The sequence below is a fragment of the Grampus griseus genome (assembly GCF_964374135.1).
Source record: "Grampus griseus genome assembly, chromosome: 3".
NCBI lineage: Eukaryota > Metazoa > Chordata > Mammalia > Artiodactyla > Delphinidae > Grampus > Grampus griseus.
In genome coordinates this window covers 14,394,151-14,416,441 of record NC_139019.1, presented here as the reverse complement: position 1 = coordinate 14,416,441, position 22,291 = coordinate 14,394,151, and the positions used below count along the sequence as shown (strand labels likewise).

Here is a 22,291-nt window from a genome sequence, read left to right as displayed (position 1 = left end):
ACATGAGTCATCAATGAGACAGTGTTACCACCCGCCTTTCTCCCCCCAGCCTCCCTAAAAAAAAAAGAGGAAATGGCCTCTGACAATGGGATATATGAACAAGAGTTCCCCACATGGCGCAAAGCATGAGAACTTCTGCCACAGACTTCTGCTCTGGTTAGGGGATGCTGGGCTCATGTTTGGTTTTCAAACCTCAAATCTGAAGAAAAACGTCACTCGAAGTATGATTTGTAGGGAACAAGAGAAAGGTTGATTCAGAAGGAAAAACAAAGGTCAAATAGCACTACTGTTGTATGACTTCTATGATTTTTTAAAAATAATTATAATTTTAAAAGGAATATTTGGCAATTCAGAGAAAATGAAATGAAAAGAAGCAATATGATGGAAGAAGAAAAGATCAATTAGCCACACTGGTCAATAAAGCTGGAATGAGATGCAATTAAGCTTGCTCAAAGAAATGTTTGATTAAGGATTCCGAAAAGCTCTCTAATTGTGAGGAAAGGAAAGAAGATTCTGAGGTGAGTCTGTCTGACAAGGGAGGTTACAATTTGTTAATGCCGCAGATTGAAATGAGAAACCCAACAGCTAGAGTTGGTTAGGACAAAACAGCACGATTCCTAAAATGGAAAATTATGCTCCATTCTCTAGTTAAAGGAATCTAGACCAGCTTTAAAATCTTTAGCCACGTTCTTTCCAGATATCTCAGAACCATGTGAGTGAATATACGTGGCTAGACCAGCCCTCAATTCACTCCAGTGTGAGTGCAATTCATCAAGGAAAAAGGGCAATTCAACAATTCATCAAGCATTTCTTCTCCAAGCTTTGATCCCCTAGGATGCCAAACAATATCTGCTAATGATCTGTTCAACATCCATAACATCATCTTGGGAAAAGTACGATTTTAGGCAAATTGAAAATAGGAAGGATTAGAAATGATTAGACAGTCTATAACTGTAAAACCCATCTATGGTTAAAAACTATGCTTCTGGGACTTCCCTGGCAATCCAGTGGTTAAGACTCCGTGCTTCCACTGCAGGGGGTGTGGGTTCGATCCCTGGTTGGGGGACTAGGACCCCACATGCCACATGGCAAGGCCAAAAAATATATATATACTATATCTCTGTTTCCTTTGATTCCACCAGCAATCTAGAAAGAATTAATTTTCATTGATTATTCAGAAAATGTTAGCGTTCAGGATTGATACACTGAATCCCTTTTCTTTTTCTGGTCTTTTCCGCCCGAGGGGAGAGGCTGCCTCCAGATCTCAGGCTAATATTCATCACCTCCCAGCCAACAGCTGTTCCCCACAACCATACCTCCTGTTCCTGGGACCTGGCATTCCCACCTCCTTCCTTGCTGAAGAAAAGCAGACTTTTCTGGAATTGGCAGTAAACTGGCATTTTTCTCTATTTGTAGCCTAAAGAAAAAGAAAACCTGTTTCAGAGAACAAGAAGTAGATTCCCCCAAAACAAACTCTTTAAGTAAGCAGTGTGTGTGCCTTGGTTATAAGCCACAAGCAATGAAAGGGCATATCTATGCGTGAATTGGCAGTTCCCCGGGTCTTGTAATTCTCACCAGGGAGGCAGACTCAGCAAACCAATTAACTAATTAAACCAATTAACCAAATGTGTAATTAACCTTGAGAACAGAGATGTCAACACAAGCCCAACAAAGAAATTACCCTCCTTCTGGAAGTGCCTGGTGGCTTTAAGCCTTCTTGTTATGTCTTAAAGGCATATCCACAAAGAAAAAATCCTCTGGGCACAGAATTAGTGGCCAAGCAATAATATCATATAGATGGGATGGAATCAAGCCAAGGGTGGTGTTTCCCACCCCCATTACAGTCCATTATCTGTCAGTAAATATACAAGAGTTCCTCAAAACACTGGCCAATTCATGGTCATTTCTTTTGAGAACACACATGTCCATTATGAAGAACAGGCGAATAGCTTGAAATTTTCAAACTAGCCCCTACAAGAAGATGGTCAAGCACCTGGTAATTCAAACATTTGGTCCTAGGAGAAAAGGAACCAAGAAAGGGATGACAAAAATGTTTGTAGAGGTTTAACCTGTGCACAGAAATCCCCAGAAAGATGAACTTGTGTAACTGTAGGAACACTTGACTCCATGCAATTCTGTGGAAATTCATCTTTGCCAAACAGTAAATTCACGCCTTTCCATAATCACTTTTAAGTAGCTCACCCTATAAAATTTGGGTTTTCAAGTAGCTTCAGGAATGTTATTTAGCGTTAATGATGTAAAAGACACTGAGCTAAGCCTGTTTTCTTTTAGTAGCTTAGCTTATATTCAGGGGTAAAACTCAGAAAATAAAAAGTAACCTACAAAAATGTATATGTTAAGAACTGAATAGATAACATAGACTAGAGTCAAATATCTAATGACTGAGGGAGAATGACTGAGTGAGGCGGATTGAGACTGAGACCACTACTTATTCCCTTTCAGAGAAACCAAAATCGTGACGGAGAGGTACATACAATCAAACCATTTGCAGGGGAAGCGCAAGCTAGAGAGTTAGGAAATGTGAAACTTATCAGGAGAACAAATATGTACGTGAAATCTCAGACTGGAGTTTCCTGTTCCTCTTTCATGAAAGATGCAATTTTCGACATTGACCTTGGGCAAGATCAAAGCTCACCTGTGCTAAGTCAGCACACACTTTCTAATCCTTAAGTAAAAAGATACACTTGTGAACAGTAACACTCAGCCAAGTTCACAGACTCTGCACACAATCAGGGACTTAAAGAGGAATTTATAACGAGGCAAGGAAGTTTAAGGAACCATGTTTCATTCTCTAAACCAAGGATCCCGTTCCTGCCCCAAGTGCACAGCAAGCATGACTTCAATTAACCTCTCTGGGCCTCCATTTCCCCATCTGAAAAAAAATGAAGGGGTTTTGGAATAGGACATCCTGGGATCCTTCTCATGGTTCAAATAGACTGTTTTTATTTTCCACCAATAAGGGACGAGACTCGCTGACAACAAACACTCCTAATACTTTGGATCAACCAGAACACTGAAAATTTGGTCCAAAAAACCTTTCTTAAGATAAAGAGATAGCATTTCCCTGAGAATAATTCCAGTCTCGTTGAAACTTTAGCCGGGGAACTTATCAAATAAAGAAACCACCTAGTTCCAGACCGTGGGCAGAGTCCAAGAAAGTCAAACCCACGGCGTCATGGGAATTTAGAATTACACAGTTGTTGGTCAGGTTGAGAGTAAAGAATGTGAAGTTGTTTATCCGAGATTCTCCAAGATCATGTGAGCTGGGGCTCAGTGTTTTACAATCATATAATTGAAGAAAGCAAACTTCTAAAAAAAAGATGTGTATCCTCTCCTAGAGACTGTATACCGCCCAGTGAAGCACTGATCCCCACCCAATGGGCTCTTGTTTATCTCCGCCGCACCCCCAAAACAAGATGGCGTCCACACAGGCTGAGTCTCAAGCATGCGTGGATGGTGGTAATAAGAGGCTGAATTCCAGTTCTAAGTAAGGTGCTTCATACAAATAAAACAGATTTTGTTCTGTCTATCTCAATGCAAATCAAGTGCCTTAGTACTGACATGGTATGGATTTGTTAATAATTGTAATGTTTGATGTACTGTTAATATTACATGTGAGATGTTCAAATGTTTTAATTCCATTGAATAAATTCTGAGACAATCAAAAAACATATTAAAAGTAAGTCCATGATAAATATCATTATGTGTATAAAAACATGGGTTAGTCTGTTTGGTAGATTGGGTGACTTATAAACAACAGAAACTTTTTTCTCACAGCTCTGGAGGCTGAAAAGTCCAAGATCAAGGCTCTGGTAGATTTGGTATCTGTTTCATGGATGGCCATATTCCTGCTGTGTCCTTACATGGCAAAAGGGGGAAGGAGCTCTCTGGGTCTCTTTTTTTTTTTAAATTTAATTTAATTTATTTTTTTATACAGCAGGTCTTTATTAGTCATCAATTTTATACACACCACTGTATACATGTCAATCCCAATCTCCCAATTCATCACACCACCACCACCACCCTGCCCCCGCCGCTTTCCCCCCTTGGTGTCCATAGGTGTGTTCTCTACATCTGTGTCTCTATTCCTGCCCTGCAACCAGTTCATCTGTACCATTTTTCTAGGTTCCACATAAATGCATTAATATACGATAATTGTTTTTCTCTTTCTGACTTACTTCACTCTGTATGACAGTCTCTAGATCCATCCACATCTCAACAAATGACCCAATTTCGTTCCTTTTTATGGCTGAGTAATATTCAATTGTGTATATGTACCACATCTTCTTTATCCTTTCGTCTGTCCATGGGCATTTAGGTTACTTCCATGACCTGGCTATTGTAAATAGTGCTGCAATGAACATTGGGGTGCATGTGTCTTTTTTTTTTTTTTTTTTTTTTTTTTTTTTTTTTTTGCGGTACGTGGGCCTCTCACTGTTGTGGCCTCTCCCGTTGCGGAGCATAGGCTCCGGACGCGCAGGCTCAGGGGCCATGGCTCACGGGCCCAGCCGCTCCGCGGCATGTGGGATCTTCCCGGACCGGGGCACGAACCCGCGTCCCCTGCATCGGCAGGCGGACTCTCAACCACTGCGCCACCAGGGAAGCCCGCATGTGTCTTTTTGAATTATGGTTTTCTCTGGGTATATGCCCCGTAGTGGGATTGCTGGGTCATATGGTAATTCTATTTTTAGTTCTTTAAGGAACCTCCATACTGTTCTCCATAGTGGCTGTATCGATTTATATTCCCACCAACAGTGAAGGAGGGTTCCCTTTTCTCCACACCCTCTCTAGCATTTGTTGTCTGTAGATTTTCTGATGATGCCCATTCTAACTGGTGTGAGGTGATACCTCATTGTACTTTTGATTTGCATTTCTCTAATTATTAGTGATGTTGAGCAGCTTTTCATGTGCTTCTTGGCCATCTGTATGTCTTCTTTGGAGAAATGTCTACTTAGGTCTTCTGCCCATTTTTGGATTAGGTTGTTTGTTTTTTTACTGTTGAGCTGCATGAGCTGTTTATATACTTTGGAGATTAATCCTTTGTCCGTTGATTCGTTTGCAAATATTTTTTTCCCATTCTGAGGGTTGTCTTTTGGTCTTGTTTATGGTTTCCTTTGCTGTGCAAAAGCTTTGAAGTTTCATTAGGTTCCATTTGTTTATTTTTGTTTTTATTTCCATTACTCTAGGAGGTGGATCAAAAAAGATCTTGCTGTGATTTATGTCAAAGAGTGTTCTTCCCATGTTTTCCTCTAAGAGTTTTATAGTGTCCAGTCTTACATTTAGGTCTTTAATCCATTTTGAGTTTATTTTTGTGTATGGTGTTAGGGAGTGTTCTAATTTCATTCTTTTACATGTAGTTGTCCAGTTTTCCCAGCACCATTTATTGAAGAGACTGTCTTTTCTCCATTGTATATCCTTGCCTCCTTTGTCATAGATTAGTTGACCATAGGTGCGTGGGTTTAACTCTGGGCTTTCTATCTTGTTCCATTGGTCTATATTTCTGTTTTTGTGCCAGTACCCTATTGTCTTGATTACTGTAGCTTTGTAGTATAGTCTGAAGTCAGGGAGTCTGATTCCTCCAGCTCCGTTTTCTTCCCTCAAGACTGCTTTGGCTATTTAGGGTCCTTTGTGTCTCCATAAAATTTTAAGATTTTTTGTTCCAGTTCCATAAAAAATGCTATTGGTAACTTGATAGGGATTGCATTGAATCTGTAGATTGCTTTGGGTAGTATAGTCATTTTCACAATATTGATTCTTCCAATCCAGGGACATGGTATATCTCTCCATCTGTTGGTATCATCTTTAATTTCTTTCATCAGTGTCTTATAGTTTTCTGCATATAGGTCTTTTGTCTCCCTAGGTAGGTTTATTCCTAGGTATTTTATTCTTTTTCTTGAAATAGTAAATGGGAGGGTTTCCTTAATTTCTCTTTCAGATTTTTCGTCATTAGTGTACAGGAATGCAAGAGATTTCTGTGCATAAATTTTGTATCCTGCAACTTTACCAAATTCATTGATTAGCTCTAGTAGTTTTCTGGTGGCATTTTTAGGATTCTCTATGTATAGTATCATGTCACCTGCAAACAGTGACAGTTTTACTTCTTCTTTTCCCATATGTATTCCTTTTATTTCTTTTTCTTCTCTGATTGCCATGGCTAGGACTTCCAAAACTATGTTGAATAATAGTGGCGAGAGTGGACATCCTTGTCTTGTTCCTGATCTTAGAGGAAATGCTTTCAGTTTTTCACCATTGAGAATGATGTTTGCTGTGGGTTTGTCATATATGGCCTTTATTATGTTGAGGTAGGTTCCCTCTATGCCCACTTTCTGGAGAGTTTTAATCCACTTGACTGCTGATGGGTGGGGCTGGGTTCCCTCCCTGTTGGTTGGTTGGCCTGATGTGACCCAGCACTGGAAGCTACCTGGGCTCTTTGGTGGGGCTAATGGCAGACTCTGGGAGGGCTCACGCCAAGGAGTACTTCCCAGAACTTCTGATGCCAGTGTCCTCGTCCCGCAGTGAACCACAGCCTGCCCCGCCTCTGCAGGAGACCCCCAAACACCAGCAGGTAGGTCTGGTTCAGTCTCCCCTGTGGTCACTGCTCCTTCCCCTGGGTCCCGATGCGCACACTACTTTGTGTGTGCTCTCCAAGAGTGGAGTCTCTGTTTCCCCCAGTCCTGTCAAAGTCCTGCAATCAAATCTCAGTAGCCTTCAAAGTCTGATTCTCTAGGAATTCCTCCTCCCGTTGCCAGACCCCCAGGTTGAGAAGCCTGACGTGGGGCTCAGAACCTTCACTCCAGTGGGTGGACTTCTGTGGTATAAGCGTTCTCCAGTTTGTGAGTCACTCACCTGGCAGTTATGGGATTTGATTTTACTGTGATTGCGCCCCTTGTACTGTCTCATTGTGGCTTCTCCTTTGTCTTTGGATGAGGGGTATCTTTTTTGGTGAGTTCCAGTGTCTTCCTGTCGATGATTGTCCAGCTGCTAGTAGTGATTCTGGTGTTCTCACAAGAGGGAGTGAGAGCACACCCTTCTACTCCGCCATCTTGGTTCCAATCCTAGCTTCTGTGGGAGGAGTCTGGCATGGCTTCACTGGGTCCTCTGCTTAGGGTCTCAAAAGGCTGCAATCATAGTTTCTGCCAGAGCTGAGGTCTCATCTCAGATTCCCTTAGGGAAGGATCCACTTCCAAATTCACTGAATTCTTCTGGCAATGAGTTTATCTCTGCTATTTAAATTATGTATCCTTTTCAAAAGGACAAGAGTATACATTCTTGTACTCTGGGTCTCTTTTATAAGGGTGCTAATCCCATTCATAAGGGCTCCAGCATCATGACCTAATCACCTCCCAAAGGCCCCACTTTTTAAATTAAGATTTCAACATATGAATTTGTGGGGGGGGACATAAACTTTCAGTCTATAACAAACATGTGCACTTCAATGCCATTTCTTTCAGACTTACATTAATTCCCTAAACAAACACTTATTGAACACATGCTAAGTGCCTGCCTAGGTCTGGAAATATGGTTAGAATTGGGGATAAATAAGTCAGTCATAGTTCATATGCTCAGGGATATTGTAAGCTGTAATCATATAACGATATATATTGCAGTAATTAATACGAAGCTTCAGTATTTAATGTCACAAGAATTTTGGCTTTTTATATTCCATGAACTGTTTTGTGAGTATGTTGTTTCTACTAAACAGTGAATGACAGGAAAGAAATACAGATAAATTTGGTAATGTATTCAAGCATACCATAATGTACACAATTTTTAAAAATCATTTATAAGACAAATGGCAAATTAATTTTTAGGATACTGAACCTTCAAGGCAAGGTCGCATATTAGGATCTTCTTTTTTTTTTAAGAGGGAGACGTGACTTTATTAGAAAAGTAAAAAAAAAAAAGTACCAAAAACTGAGATGAGTTGGTCCTTAACAGATGCCCTGGTGGGTGAGGCTGCTTTGTGCTGTGCTGGCCTTCTCCCGCTCCCGCCGCCGGGCAGGGTCCAACTCAAAGCAGCACCACAGCCACAGGGTCTCATCTGCTGCTGCTGATGCCACTGTAGCCCCATCTGGGCTCATGGTCAGGCTAAGGACCTGGGCTGTGTGACCTTTCAGCTCAGCCACCTTGGCCATGGTTGGGTTCCAAATCACCAGCTGTTTCTGGGCAAAGCCATGGCCTGAGATGAGCTCCTTGTAGTGGGGAGAACAGAGGATGGAGCACACCTGGGAATGGGCATCCACAGCACTCAGACAGGCCCCAGAGCAAACGTTCCAGACACGAATGTGTTGACCACTTGTGCCCCCTCCAGTTGCCAGGACATTGGGTTGCCAGGGACACCAAGCCACAGCCTTGATAGCCTCTTGATGCTGGGTGAATGTCTGCAGAGGAACCCAGCCACCCTCTCCAGGAGCACTGGGCCACACGTTGACCAAGTTATCGTTGCCGCCACTGGCTAAATGTCGTCCATCTGGGGCCCAGCGCAGACCACACACTTCCTGGCTGTGGCCACTCAGTGTGGCCACATGGTGTTCTGCTACCCGAACATCATGGTGTGGGATGTGGCCAGAGAGTGAGCCACTACACAGGATATAGCTATTCCAACCGAGGGAGCCCACTCGGGCAGAATGGTCATGTTTCGAAGCCGTTTCTGCTGTTGCACATCCTGCAGCTGCACCTCAGCACTGCTGGTACCCACAGCCAGGTAGTTTCCCTCCTTGATCGAGGCCACAGAAGATGTATAGTCCCCAGGCTGCTCCATTTGCAGCAGCTGCAGGATGTCACCAGAGCTAGCACTCCACAAGTGCACACTGTTTTCCAAAGCCACAGCCAGTATATTCCCAGAGCTCCAATCTACACTGTTCAGGTAGTAGTCATTCCGGATTTCAGGGGCGTCCAGGATCCTGTCTGGCTGCGCAGGAATGTAACTGCTGGTCTTCCTGCTGGAGCTGGGCGTGGCCTTCTGGCTACAGAGTACTTTCAGTCTGTTCTGGTAACCTTCTGGGGCATTTTGTGGTTTTCCACTGAGCCGAAGCATCTTGGCTTCCTCCATATGAAAACCGTTCATGTTCAAAGCCCATGCTTTCTGATGTTCCTTCTTGGTGGGTGTCTGACTGTCTTCGGGCTGCTTCTCCTTGCTCGGGAGAATGCTAGCGACCTCCATCTGGGAAGCACTGCGACGGGGGATAGAGCGATTGCCGCCAGGTTTGCTGGGAGTGGTCTGAATCTTGGAGCTGGATTTGCCGGGAGTTCGGCCCCGGGGTCCTCCCGGCGCTGTGGGATCGGTTGGCTGCCCACATAGGCGAGGGGCCCGGCCCGAAGCTTCCTTCGCTTTGCGCTGCCAGCGCGCAGGGGCTGCGTTGGGCATGGGTGTAGCCGGCTGCAGCAGCAAGTGCAGGTCACCCTCGAACGCGAACTGCGCCATGGGAGCGTCCCCGGATCGCTCGGCCCAGCCGCCTCTCACCACCAGGTCAAAGCAGGCTCCGATCCCAGATCCTAGGATCAGTATTAAATGTTTGCATCTAGAAAAGAAAATGATTGTAATAGTTTTAAAGATATTACACGGCTCTAATTTGCTTGTATTTTACAGACTTCAAAAAACACTGAAAGGTTTGTTTATAAAGGCTTCCAGATGATACTTTTTTTTTTTTTTTTTTTTTGGCTGCGTTGGGTCTTCGTTGCTGCGCGCGGGCTTTCTCTAGTTGCAGCAAGCGGGGGCTACTCTAAATTGCGGTGCACGGGCTTCTCATTGTCAAGACTTCTCTTGTTGCGGAGCACGGGCTCTAGGCACGCGGGCTTCAGTAGTTGTGGTGCACGGGCTTAGCTGCTTCGCGGCATGTGGAATCTTCCCAGACCAGGGCTCAAACCCGTGTCCCCTGCATTGGCAGGCGGATTCTTAACCACTGCGCCACCAGGGAAGCCCCAGATGATACTTTTATGACAGAGGGAATACAGAGACAAAAACTAGAAAGGAAACATTCAGAGCCCCTTTTACAAGTAGGGAGTCACTAGCCTGGAATCTCATCTCCAAAACTGACTGGCCACGCAAAGGTCAAGCTACTTTCTCAGGGCAGCCCAGAAGCTTGAGAAGATTCCCAGAATTCCTGGATAGTAAAGCACAATTTCCCAGAGGAGGCGCCCACTGCTCCCCTTCTTCCGGCCTCTGTGCTTTCACCCTCTCTCCCCCGCTCCCACCGCTGGGCTCTGCCTCCTTACACGGGATTTAACTTACGTGTATGTAAAAGAAAATAAACATCTTACACTGAAATATAAAAATGTTGAAAGTTGTGGAATAAAGTGAATTCCCTCCTCACCTCAAAATGTTTACAGATCTAATGACCTTTACACATAATGACATCACATCATGTCGTTATCAGTACTGTTAGACTTTTTGGCAAGAACTGTGATTTACTCATCTTAACACATAGATTTGAATGGATTTGCTATTAGAAATGATAAAAGATCCCTTTAGACTCTGGAGACTGAGTTTAGGAATAAAACTAAAAGAGCGTGTTAGTAATTCATCATTACCAAGATACATAGGAACAATGAATGAAAAACATGAAGTGCTGGGACCCTTGTAGTATAGATTTCCAGGCTAGATTAACTTTCTGAAAGCAAAGGTCACTTTTCTCCTAAATGATATGCAGCCGTTTCCCTGGAGCTGGGTCAGTGTCGCTCACACTGCATTTAGACTCTACCCCATTGTCACAGAAAATTCTAGCGAAAGTCTGCCTGCAGTGCCATTGTGTATTTGAACATTCACTACAATGCTGTTTTTTATGGCAAAACACACACACACACACACACACACACACACACACACACACACACGATGTTAGAGCATCTCATAACGTAAGCTTCTGTTCCTAAATAGAAATAAATTCCCGAAAACTTCTTTCGGGAGAGACCTCACTTCTGCACAAGATGCTTTGCATATACCGATTGGTGAAGCAGTTTCCTTGAAAATAACCCAGTTTATTCATAGGATTTGGGAACTAGCATAAGTAAAATCACTGGCGAACAAAGCTTGAAATAATTTTTCCTCCACTTAATCTCTTTTAAATGGACCGTTTGATTTATGAATAGAGTCATCATAATGCAGACTCTGTTCGGGGAAAAAGCATATGTAAGTGACTGGAAAGGATTGGACGTGTCTTCACAGTATATTAGCTCTCATGTATGATACACTCACAGTAGCTACTAAACCGTGAGGATAGTTCTGCTTCAGAGTTGCTCTTAAACTCACCCAACTTACTCAATGGAGCTTGGGCGTCTAGAACTGAAATACAATGCACAGTAAAACAACTATCATACAACAGCATGGGACCTTGACCACAGGGAGGGAAAGTAAACACAAGAACAGTGGGACCACAGTCACTTCCACTGGCATATCTAAGTTTCAGGGAAATGCTGGCTTGCTTGAATTTTTCTTCTTTTTTAATTAAAAAAAAAAAAAATCTACAACCAGCCTGTCAGTTTACAGCCCTGGAAAGATTTTTGTAGCCAAAATACAAATTTCCCAGAGGGGTTAAATGCTCTCTCACACGTAAGTCAATCAGCATAAATAGCTCTTTTCAATAAAATTAGTATTAGTATGTCTTTGAATATATGGTTATTTAGCATAGATTATTATTGTTTCTTGATAGAGATGTCATTAAAATGAAGGGTTTTTTTCCTAAAATTAATAAGCAAAAATTACTAGATTGTACTATTAACGTATTGACTGCAAATAAGATACACTGGAACTACTGATAATTTGAATTGAAGCTTTTAAGATGTTTAAAATTTGTTATAGTTCTCACTCCTATAATCCTTCGTGCATCTAGTTGTTGTTCCTAATTCAACTAAAAGATGAAAGGTTTGCCCAAAATATAGACTAAGTGCAGGGAAGAAGTGATTTTCTTGTTTCTCTCTCTCTCTTTTTTTTTTTTAACATCAAGGTGGGAACAAGTACTGATTTTAATTTTAAATAATCCTTCAAAATATTTGTGAAAATGCTTATAAACAGTAAAAATCAACAATTAAAAAAAGGAGGCGGGGGAGAAAAAGAATTCACAGTTACCTAGCGGGGAAAGCCCTCTGGAAAGAGTTTCAGCACATCGACTCCCATTAAGGAAAAATATTGAGCGAGTGATTGGACAGGGGAAATGTGAACACAGAGTTCATCATAAATATCAGTAAGCCAGTATCAGATCCTTGGTAACCAAGAGGACCGCGGGTGGGGAGATTCTTCTTTGGGGCTGGAATGGAAACCATATCAGATCGTATATGGTACTTGCTTCATCTGAGCTTAGATTGTTGGTCTCTGTTCAGAGTTAAATGATATGGTTGATAGTCTTCCAGAAACAAGGTTCTAGACTCTCCACCAAGCTCGCCTCTCCATCCACTGCTTTCAGCTTTAGGGCAGAGGGGTAAGTTTGCTAATCCCACAATTCTCGATGAAGACCTGTGGCTGTGAATTCTGAAGGTGATTCCCCCTTTTTCTCTTACAGCCCCAAAGATTGTTTCTTACCTCGCGCAGCCCACATAGGTTGACACAGAACCCAGTGCCTTGGGTGGGGTTCAGTCTACTCTCCCACTTTTGAGAGAAGCAGGGTAACTCACTGCCTTCACCTACTCTGGTTTCCACCACGAATCTGTTCCTAGACCCCAAAGAATGGATGAATTGAACTGTGTAGCCAGGATGAAAGAACAAAGAAACAACCTTCCATTTCCATCTCTTTCTTTCTCCAGCCAGTTTATTAATAAATTGTCATCTACAGAGAATTTACCACTAGAATACCTAGCCATTTTTATGAATGGCAAGACTAGAGAAAAAGCCCCCATATTATGAAAGTAATATGGACCTAAAACCTGATGGTGAACACACAGCACTACTCTGCTAGTGTGTGGCAAGCGTGCCTTTCAGTCTTCGTTAAAAGCTACCAGCTTGTAAAACAGTTCAATAGGAAACTTGCACTTTGAAATTGTGTTGCTCGATTGTCAGCACTAGAGGAACCATTTCAGATGCTTTTTGCCCCAGATGAACCATTTTACCAACAACCATTAACTATCTCCACACTGATAATCATGTAGCTATGTTTGTCAGAAGCCCTGATCCCTTGAATAAATGTTACTGAGCCCACTATTTAAAGGAACCCTCCGGCAAATCCTTTGGCAAAGCAATGAAAAAATTTACAGTCAAGCATGGCCCTCTAGTGCCTGTTTTGTAAGTCTATTGTTTCATGTTACTAGGTTTGCTAAAAGTAGGCCTTGCACATTGGCAATAAGTATTTTCGCACCTCAACCTAATATCTTGCTATTTATTACCTGTACTGAGAATGTGCAGACCTCATGTGATGCAAAACCATGCCAACATCTATTAAAGGGAAACCGATTAGAATAAACTTAGCCATCAGTTATGCCATTCCTCATGTGAGGCATTGGCAAGTAACACTGAGAGACGGTGTGTTATTGTTTCAATGTACAAACAGGAGTCTGATTATCTGGCTTTGAATTCCAGTTCCTATGAAAGTGTCTAAACTTCAGATCCCAGTTCTATAAAATGTGGATGACAATAATAGTATTTACCTTCTACCTTGAGCTGTTGTGAAAACAAATTAATAAGACAATGAATATGGTAAGTTAGCATGGTACCCAGCACACTGGCAAAAGGACCTACCACTTCAGAAAGGAACTGGAAAAGTCTCAGTACTGGCTCCAGTGGGACGTTGGAGGCCCACACTTATCATGGCAGCCTCAGCATCTTCCCTTTAAGTTCTTCCCCCTAGCTAGCCACAGAAAAGGGTTGAGCTGAATCAAGAGTTTCCACTGGCTTTGAACAAAGGTTGGCAGCAGTCACGGGGCCTCCATCCCTCCCATCCTCATTGGCTCCCATCCACATTGTGCCAAGTACCACATCAACAGGATGCGGAGTCATCTTCCGTGGTCCCAGCTGGCTCTGATTGTGCTATAATGACTTGGCTATAGCAGATGCTAGGATGAAATCATGTCTCAACTTCACCTCCTGAATGCAATGTTGTTTATATTTGCCCAATACTTCCCCCCTCCCCTTGGGTCTTTTGAAGAGCATGCCAAAGGCTTTGTTTCTTTTACCTGAATAAAGTCTTCCATTAAAATAGTTGAGAACAGTTAGTCTTCCTGACACTTTGCAGATCTGGAAGAGAGTTTTCATAGCTACATAGTCTTTCCCTCCCCAGAGTCTGGCTTCACACTGAGCGAAAGTGATCCTTCTAAAAATCTAAACCAGATCATGCCACTCCTGTGTTCCAAAAACCGAGTCCTTAGATGGCTTACAGGCAGTAACATAATCTCCACTTAGCCCCACTTCCTCTTCCTCTACTCTCTTCCTGGCTTCCTTGCTTGTCTTTGTATACCCGCAAGTGCACTCCTACCTCAGGGCCTTTGCACCTGCCCTTCCCACTGCCTGGAATGCTCTTTGCCCCAGATATCTGTGTAGCTCAATTCCTTGCTTCCTTCTGGTCTCAACTCAAATGTCACCTTATCAGGCAGGCTTTCTTCTATTATTCTATATCAGATAGGACTCTCCCCCTCACCCCTCTCTCTTTCCTTTTACTCTGCACGCATCACCACCTTGCATATTATATACTCACTGAGTTTTTGGCAGACTCCTGCACTAAAATAGAAAGTTGATAAGAAAGCGTCTACTTTGTTTGCCACTGTACCACCAGCACTTAGACCCCTGAAGGTGTTCAGTAGGTGCTCAATAAATGGTTATTAAATGTTAAAAGAACGACTCCCTAGGGGACTCAGCAGCAATCAGATCTCTCATTCTAATGCCTATTTACCCAACAAACGGTCGCATTGCTAGTATCCTTCTTGTCAGTCTAGTTATTGTTCTTAACCTTCTTGGATTCTTTTAAGTTCCTTCTGTGCTTCCCACACATGACTCCACATTTCTTTTTCACCAGTATTCTGGGACACAGTATATCACTCTCTACTCCCTGATTCTTTTTTTGTAATAATCTACAGAACATTGTTTCGCGAATTGTTTAAAAACACCCCACTCGTAACAACAAACATACTGTTTTCAGTATGTATAATCTTGGTGCACATAGGTAGCAGTCCTTCTTTGGTTTTCCCTCAGCATTTTGTAGGTGCTCTGCAGCTCTGAGGTAAGATGAGCTGCTAGCAAGGTGTGTGATCTATACACAAACAGCTATGGTTGTATAAAGCCAAGCCGAGATCCTATGGGTATAAAGATCCTATAGGTATAAAGCCAAGAAGTTGGATGTTTGAATTGAGTTGTATCTTGCTTTCCAGTTCTTTCTTAAAAGCATTGACAAAGCATAAGTTTGGTGACCAATATGGAATTTAAATTTCTCTGAGAAAGATAAGGAGGCAGCAGGACAGAAAGGCTGACAGGGTCCCATTGTTAAAGGAAAGAGTGCTGAGAAAAAGAAGCTTGTTCTTACCATAACTTTCAAATAACAATAAAGAGAAACTTATCGGGAAGAACGATAACAAAGAGAAGAGGGAAATCTGGAAGAAATGAAAATAACAGAATTGACATTGGTTTTATGGTTTTCATTCATAAACATGCTAGAAAATTCTGGATCTAACCTGTACTAGGTCCTCATCCCATTTCTTCTATTCCTTCTATTGGCAAGACTGCTTTACTCTTCTAGAACTGCCCAGCCTGGGGAGAAGATAAAGAAGAGAGAAGACCTGAATCCCCTCAGGCCCTCCAGGGAGGGACTCCCGACCTGGCTTAGAAACCTCTATCTCCTACTAGCTGTGCATCCTTGGGCAAGTTACTCAACTTCTCCCTGCCTGATGGGGATAATAGTAGTATTTGCTCCTGTGTCAGATAGGAATAATAGTAGCAGTATCTGCTTCTTAGGGGTATGAGAAGGATTACATGAGTTAATGCAAAGCACTAGAATAAGGCTTGGTACATTGAAAGTGACCAATAAATGGTAGCTAATATTCCCAGCAGCTTAGGAATTTCTTTGCTTCTTATTCATGAATTTAAGGTCAAGGATTCAGTGTCTGTATTGATGTTAAAGCAACAAAAGTACTCTCTTCTCCTAACTTCAACTATGTAGCCTTCACCCAGAGGCAAAGTCACCTAACCACTCTCTAGACTGGGGATGGCTCTGCTCAAATGGAACCTCTTTTCTGGCACAGCCAATGCCAGGGGAAGCGAGTCCTACTCCAGATGGCGTATATGTGAAAGATGGCGTGCTATTTAGAATCCTGATCATGAGACAGTGTTGAAAGTGGTTAAACTTGGGGATTTTTCTGGAATTCACTTACTCGACCCACCGATTAGTGTAATTAAGACTCTATCATAAAAAAAAAAAAAAAGGAGTCCGTCATAAAGGCTTAATACAGGTGTGTCTCAGTACCTGGACCCTTAGCCATAAAGAAAATACAAAAACTTCAGAAAGAAACTACAGAGGAAGACCTTAGCTCAGTTCTTCCACCATATGTTTTCCCCTACCCAGATGGCCCTGAATGGAATGAATGAGATGAGTGGGGCACAGCTCTTGACAAACAAACCACCCATGTGTTTATACAATTTGTTAAACAGTGTTCCATGGATTATTGTGTTTTAAAAAAAAGTCAGGGAGTGACTCATTATTTTTATAATAATAATAATCTAGCATTCTACAACTAGATACATGCCGCTATTGGGGATGAAAGTACAAAGGAATCAAGCGAATGCCTTCTCTTCCAGAAAGGGAAGCCATGTAGTTGCAGTCAACGTCTTTGCAAAAAGACCCATCACCTGGGAGCGACCACACAGCGTACAGGAGAAGGGGCAGTGGCATTTACTGAGTAGTATTACCTGCCAAGGCATGTCCAAGGAATGTTCCTTAAGTTATTCAATCATCAAACAACTGTATAAATTAGCTAGTATTATCTCCACTGTAATAAGGAAGCATCCAAGCTGAGACTTAACTGACCTGTTCAAGGATGTAAAGGAAATGCATAACAACACATCACTGCGGCACTCACTGTAAACGCCAGGTCCCTCTGGGAGGCTTAGTGCCACACTGGTCTTCACGTCATGAGCAGAATTTTGACTGTGTTAAAATTGTCCACATCGTAATCAGTAGAACCTATGAATATGTTACATTACATGGCAAAGGGAAATCAAAATAAGGGAGATCCAATTAAGGCGGAAACAGACTAACCTTGAGATGAGAGTGTGGACAGAAACATTGCCTGCCATTCTAGTAAACAAGGAATGTTGCCTGCCATCAAAACTTCAGCCACTGCAGCTGCCCCGTCAGTGCTCCCGGAGGGGGATTCAGGATGGAGAAAAAGTACTGGCCCTAGATAGTCAAGCTGCACATCTAAAGAATACTTTCAATGAGCCCAGACTCTAGCATCTTCCCATACATAGAAAAGCACTAAAATCACTAACTTGAGATGTCTGGTTTTTGTGATTAGCAGTAATCTTTTGATGTTCGACTACATGTTTTGTTTTGTTTTCAGCAAAAACTACGTACCCTGGCTCTTCCCTTACCTCATCGGAACTGTTCCCCAGGGCAATCTGGAGGTTGTCTCCTAGGCGAGAGTCCTCAGTAAGGTCCTCGAATAAAACGCATCGAGCAACCTTTAGGTTGTGTGTTATTCTTCAGTCCACAGGAGATTATCCTGGATTATCGAGATGAGCCCAATGTAATCACAAACAAATGTCTTTATAATTGACAGAAGGAGGCAGGAGGGCCAGAAACAGAGAAGAAGATGTGAGAAGAGGACCAGAGAGGGAGGGAGATTTGAAGACATTGCACCGCTGTCTTCAAAGGTGAAAGAAGTGACCATAAACCAGGAATTCAGGCGGCCTCTAGAAGCTGGAAAAGGCGAGGGAACAGACTCTAAAGACGAGGAAACAGACTCTCTCCTAGAGCTGCCACAAGTAACACCACCCACTGACACCTTGATTTTAGCCCAGGAAAGACCCATTTTCAGACTTCTGTCTTCCAGAACTGTAAGATAATAAGTGATGCTGTTTTCAAGCCGCTAAGGTTGTGGCCATTTGTAACAACAGCCCATAAGAAACAAATACACCCTATTACTACACTTTAATTTACGTCAGAGTTCTGCAAACATTTTCTATAAAGGGTCAAGTAGAAAATATTTTAGAGTTTGTGGGCCAAGGGGCCACATAATCTGCTCTTGCAGTTCTGAGCAGCCTCAGACGATACACACATGACTGAGCTCGGCCCTGCGGGCAGCCGTGTCAAAACAGGCTGAATAGGGGCTCCTCTGAGGGAGGGCACACCATAGGAGGGAACCCTTAGAAATCTGACCTCTTGAAATTAAATAGCCCTTTTAACGGCATTATTACACTGTCTTGCAATTGTATAATGTTCATGTAAACCTTATTCTTCTGGCGTTCAGCACCTCTGGAGACGCAGTGGGATGTGATTTAAAAGAAGCACGTGGGGTCAGGAGACCTGGTTCCAGGCCGGGTTCTGCTAACACCTGAGTGACCCCGGGCAGGCATTTTTACTCTTTAGACCTCAGTTTTCTCAGCTATAAAATGACGCACTGAAGCTCGAAGTGATCAGTAGAGCCTCCTTCTGGTTTCTTTTTCTCATGATTTGCAAGTGTTACTCCCAGGGACCGGTAAAGCCAGGAGTGATGTAGAGTTTCACAGTGATTCTGTTTCTCCTTGAAGGTGATATTTGTGGGGATGTTCATCAATGTCATGGACAGAAAAGGAATCCACCCGAAGCTGATAGCTCCTTCCAATTGTAGGAACACAGTTAAATCATAGACTCTGGGAGGAGGAAAGGGTAAAACAGTGGAATAAAGCTTCAAAAGCAAAACAACTGGCTAAAACAAACAATGAGAGGAAGCCGGAGCCTGGAGAATTACGAATTCAGAAAATAAACTTAGCTGTGTTCTCAGAAGTAAATCCCCTGGGCAGACGGGAGGGCAGCCCAGTGCGCAGCCGCTTAGGGGATTAGATTTGGTTCACGTGTCCACAGAGAGAACATTCACAGGTAGGAAGCAGATCGTGACCGCTTGGCACTAGACTCTCTCATGGGCTCCGGAAACAAGTTGGTGACAAGGATGACGAAGGTGATGGGGAACACAAGTGCTTTTAGGGTAGCTCTTCTTCAACCAAGAGAAGGGTGGAGCACGTCATCACAGAGAAGAGAAAAGCAACCGTTCTGAGAGCAGCGAAGAACGTTGCATCATAAACTCGCCTTTAAGTTGTATTGCCAGTATGGTAACCGGTAGCCGTGAAGGGCTTTCCAGATTTAAATTGAAATTCATTAAAAGCAAATGAAAATAAAGATTCAGTTCCTCAGTCACAGTAGCCACATTTCAAGTGCTCAGTAGTCGGCCAGTGGCTACCACATGGGACAGGGGAGGTTATAGCATTTCCGTTAGTGCACAATTCTGCCCTAGACCTGTCCTATAGCCGCTAGCCACAGGTGGTTATTTAGATGTAAATTAATTAAAACTAGAGTTCACATTTCAAGCTCTCAGTAGCCAAGTGACTGGTCACTACCGTTGGAACACAGATATAGAACATTTCCATCATCACAGAAAGTTCCACTGGACAGTGCTTCCTTTTAGCTATTTTTCTGCATCTCCTCCTGGATCATCTGAACGACTTTCAGAATCAAGCACCGCGACGATCTCAGGAGAGGGACGTGGTTAGATGTAGCTAGATAGTCAGGACCCTTGCTTCATGATTTACGTGATGTTCACATCAAGGTTTTCTTTTTTCCATCGCTTTCCTCGTCCTCTAGGTTATAACAGTAACTTTCCCGGCTGCAGATGTATGACCAGCACCTCCTGGCTCAGGTTTCAGATGCAGTTTCCAACTGAAAGAGGAGTAGAAGACACTCCCAGACACCTCCCACCTCCCTCTCACCACCCCCCCTGCCCAGTTCCTGCCCTTTTAGCCACCTTGAAGCACTGCACCGAAGGAGTTTCCCAGGAAGGGGGTTGGGGAGGATTTGGAATCTAAAGAGAGGAGGAAAGATCTGGCGGAGCTTTATTATGGCCCCCAGATGATCATACATGAGTGTCCTCCTCGGTAATGGAAGGAAAAAATCTCCAATGCCAATGGGACGGAGGGCCCAGACAGCAGCAGTAACCCACAACTTCTGTGCACCCCACACGTGGACACACGAACGCTGTGTCCATCCACACGGACAGAAAAAGAGAGACAGAGAACAGTTGCTATGTGTGACAGACAGAGTTTTTTTCACATTATAAACACACTCCTTTTTAAAGCCCTCGGATTCTCCACAAACATCACTGCCACGGCCGTGAAAATTGCACAAGGCATCCCATCCAAAACGTTTCTCACGTGGGAGCTGGGTTAACAGAAATGTGTGATCTCTCGCTCTCTCTCGCCTGTCCTCTTCTCTTACTTGAGAAACCCTTCATTAGACTCACTTGTTTGGGTTTAAACCACCAAGACGGGTGGACAGTTTCCAGAAGGGTAACAATATTCTACTGGAGAAAGCAAGAAAATCCTGGATTTTACTTCACTGGTTTTCACATCAGCTCAGATTCATTAACCACATTTACGTAGAACTTATTTTGGTTCGGGGAAGCAAGTGTGTGGATGGTGACTGATGGCAGGAGTGTATTTCTACCTGGGGCAGAAGAAGGGCCTTGGCTGGAATTCATAAAATCTTAAGGTGAGCAGCATGATCTAGTCCAAATCCTCACTGGTACAGAAATCCCCACATGGTTCCCCAAACCTACTTCTCTAGATCCCGCCTGAACACTGTAAGAGATTCTTTTTATTTTGTTACTGCAGACCGCCTGGGATCAGAACAGATCTGCCCATCGCTCTCTTTCCCTAAGTGCGAGCACGTTATGCATATGGGTGAAAGTCCATGCTTCTGTGTGCGGCATCTCCTAATCCCTAACAATCGGGTGCAGACTCTCCTTTTGTTAGATGTATACAGTTTTGACACTTTTTCAACCTTTCCCTCCCACTCTTATAGGATAAACCTCCTCTTCATCTATTGCCTGATTCTAGAGAATGGCTCAGATTTCTGTCTGCTGCCAAGTTTCAAAAGTGTGGGTGGCAAAATTAAATACAAGCAGCATTTCTATGGCAGCGACGATTGTAATTTTTTATATGAGAAGCAACGCTTGTCATTTGATGCAGCCTCGAGGGCGCAAGCCCTGACAGAAGGAAATCTAATGAAGCCGAGTCAGCGGCCCCCGTTCTGCCTTTTCCATGGACTAGAATTGGATGTTTTTGTCTCCTCCCAAGTCTGGTAAACTTGTACGAGCTGGTTCAGAGCCTCTTTACAACTCCTGGGATGACGTGCATTTCAAATATATCCCAATGTTGAAAGCATGCTGCTTTCCTTGCAAAAACAACGATGAAGAAACAATGAACTAGAATGTCCCTGCTTTCAAAGGAAGCACATAATACGTAGAATCTCAACAATGGGAATTTTTTTTAATGATGAAAATGAAAGATTTGGGGATGTATCAAAGCCGTTGTTAAATCAGAATTAGAATTCATTCTAACTCCAGAATGCTATACTTTTAAAAACCTCTAAATCGAATTATTGTTATAAGGACTCCCTGAAAGTTAAAGGAGACACTAAGGCCTAATATTTTTAAAGCTTTATCATTCAAAATAAGGAGGCATCATATATTTTGTGACAGTTACTCTTAAGAGAAGTAAGGAACCACCCAGGGATTGTTCTAGGTTACAAATGATAAATGGTTAAGGAAAAATTTCAGAAACTCTTCTGATTGAAGTCTCAAGATTTTTTTTCATAGCCTTGTATTTATATGATTCTGTTTTCATACCTTGAATATAGAAATTTTAAAACCAAGGATCTTAGGTAAAAGATTCAACACTAGATTTTCTTGATTTTTTTTTTTTTTTTTTTTTTTTTGGTTTGGGGTTTTGGTGTTTTTTTCCCTCCCTGATGGTTAGGGTAACACTTTCATCCTTCTTCTAAGTCCTTTCTAAGTGTCCTGCTTCCTTTTCTCCTTCACTCATTCATCTCTCCCTCTCTGTCTCTCTTTTCACAATTAAGCACCCTAGTTACAGTCCAAGGCTTGTAAAAGTCACAGATGCCCAATTCCATAAAAGGATTCGGGGCCCACTTTGGAAGGCATCCAGGGCAAGAAGCATGCTGTCCTAAGCCCACACCCTGAGGGGCCCGCTGCAAGCTCTTCTGAACGAGCAGAGGGAGCGCTCCATCTGCCGTTGCCCGGAAGATACGCTTGCCTCTCCACCTACTACTCCCAAATCTTAGCTCTGTCCTTTCAGTGTTTCCACCAAAGT

The 22,291-nt window shown here is 42.9% G+C and overlaps 1 pseudogene across 1 annotated transcript; it reads right to left on the bottom strand.

The window, feature by feature from the left end:
* Window positions 1–7,952: 7,952 nt before the first annotated feature.
* On the bottom strand, window positions 7,953–9,445 carry LOC309820959 (cell division cycle protein 20 homolog; annotated as a pseudogene). Its single transcript has one exon. The product of its transcript is annotated as a cell division cycle protein 20 homolog (transcript).
* Between the last annotated feature and the right edge of the window lie 12,846 nt (window positions 9,446–22,291).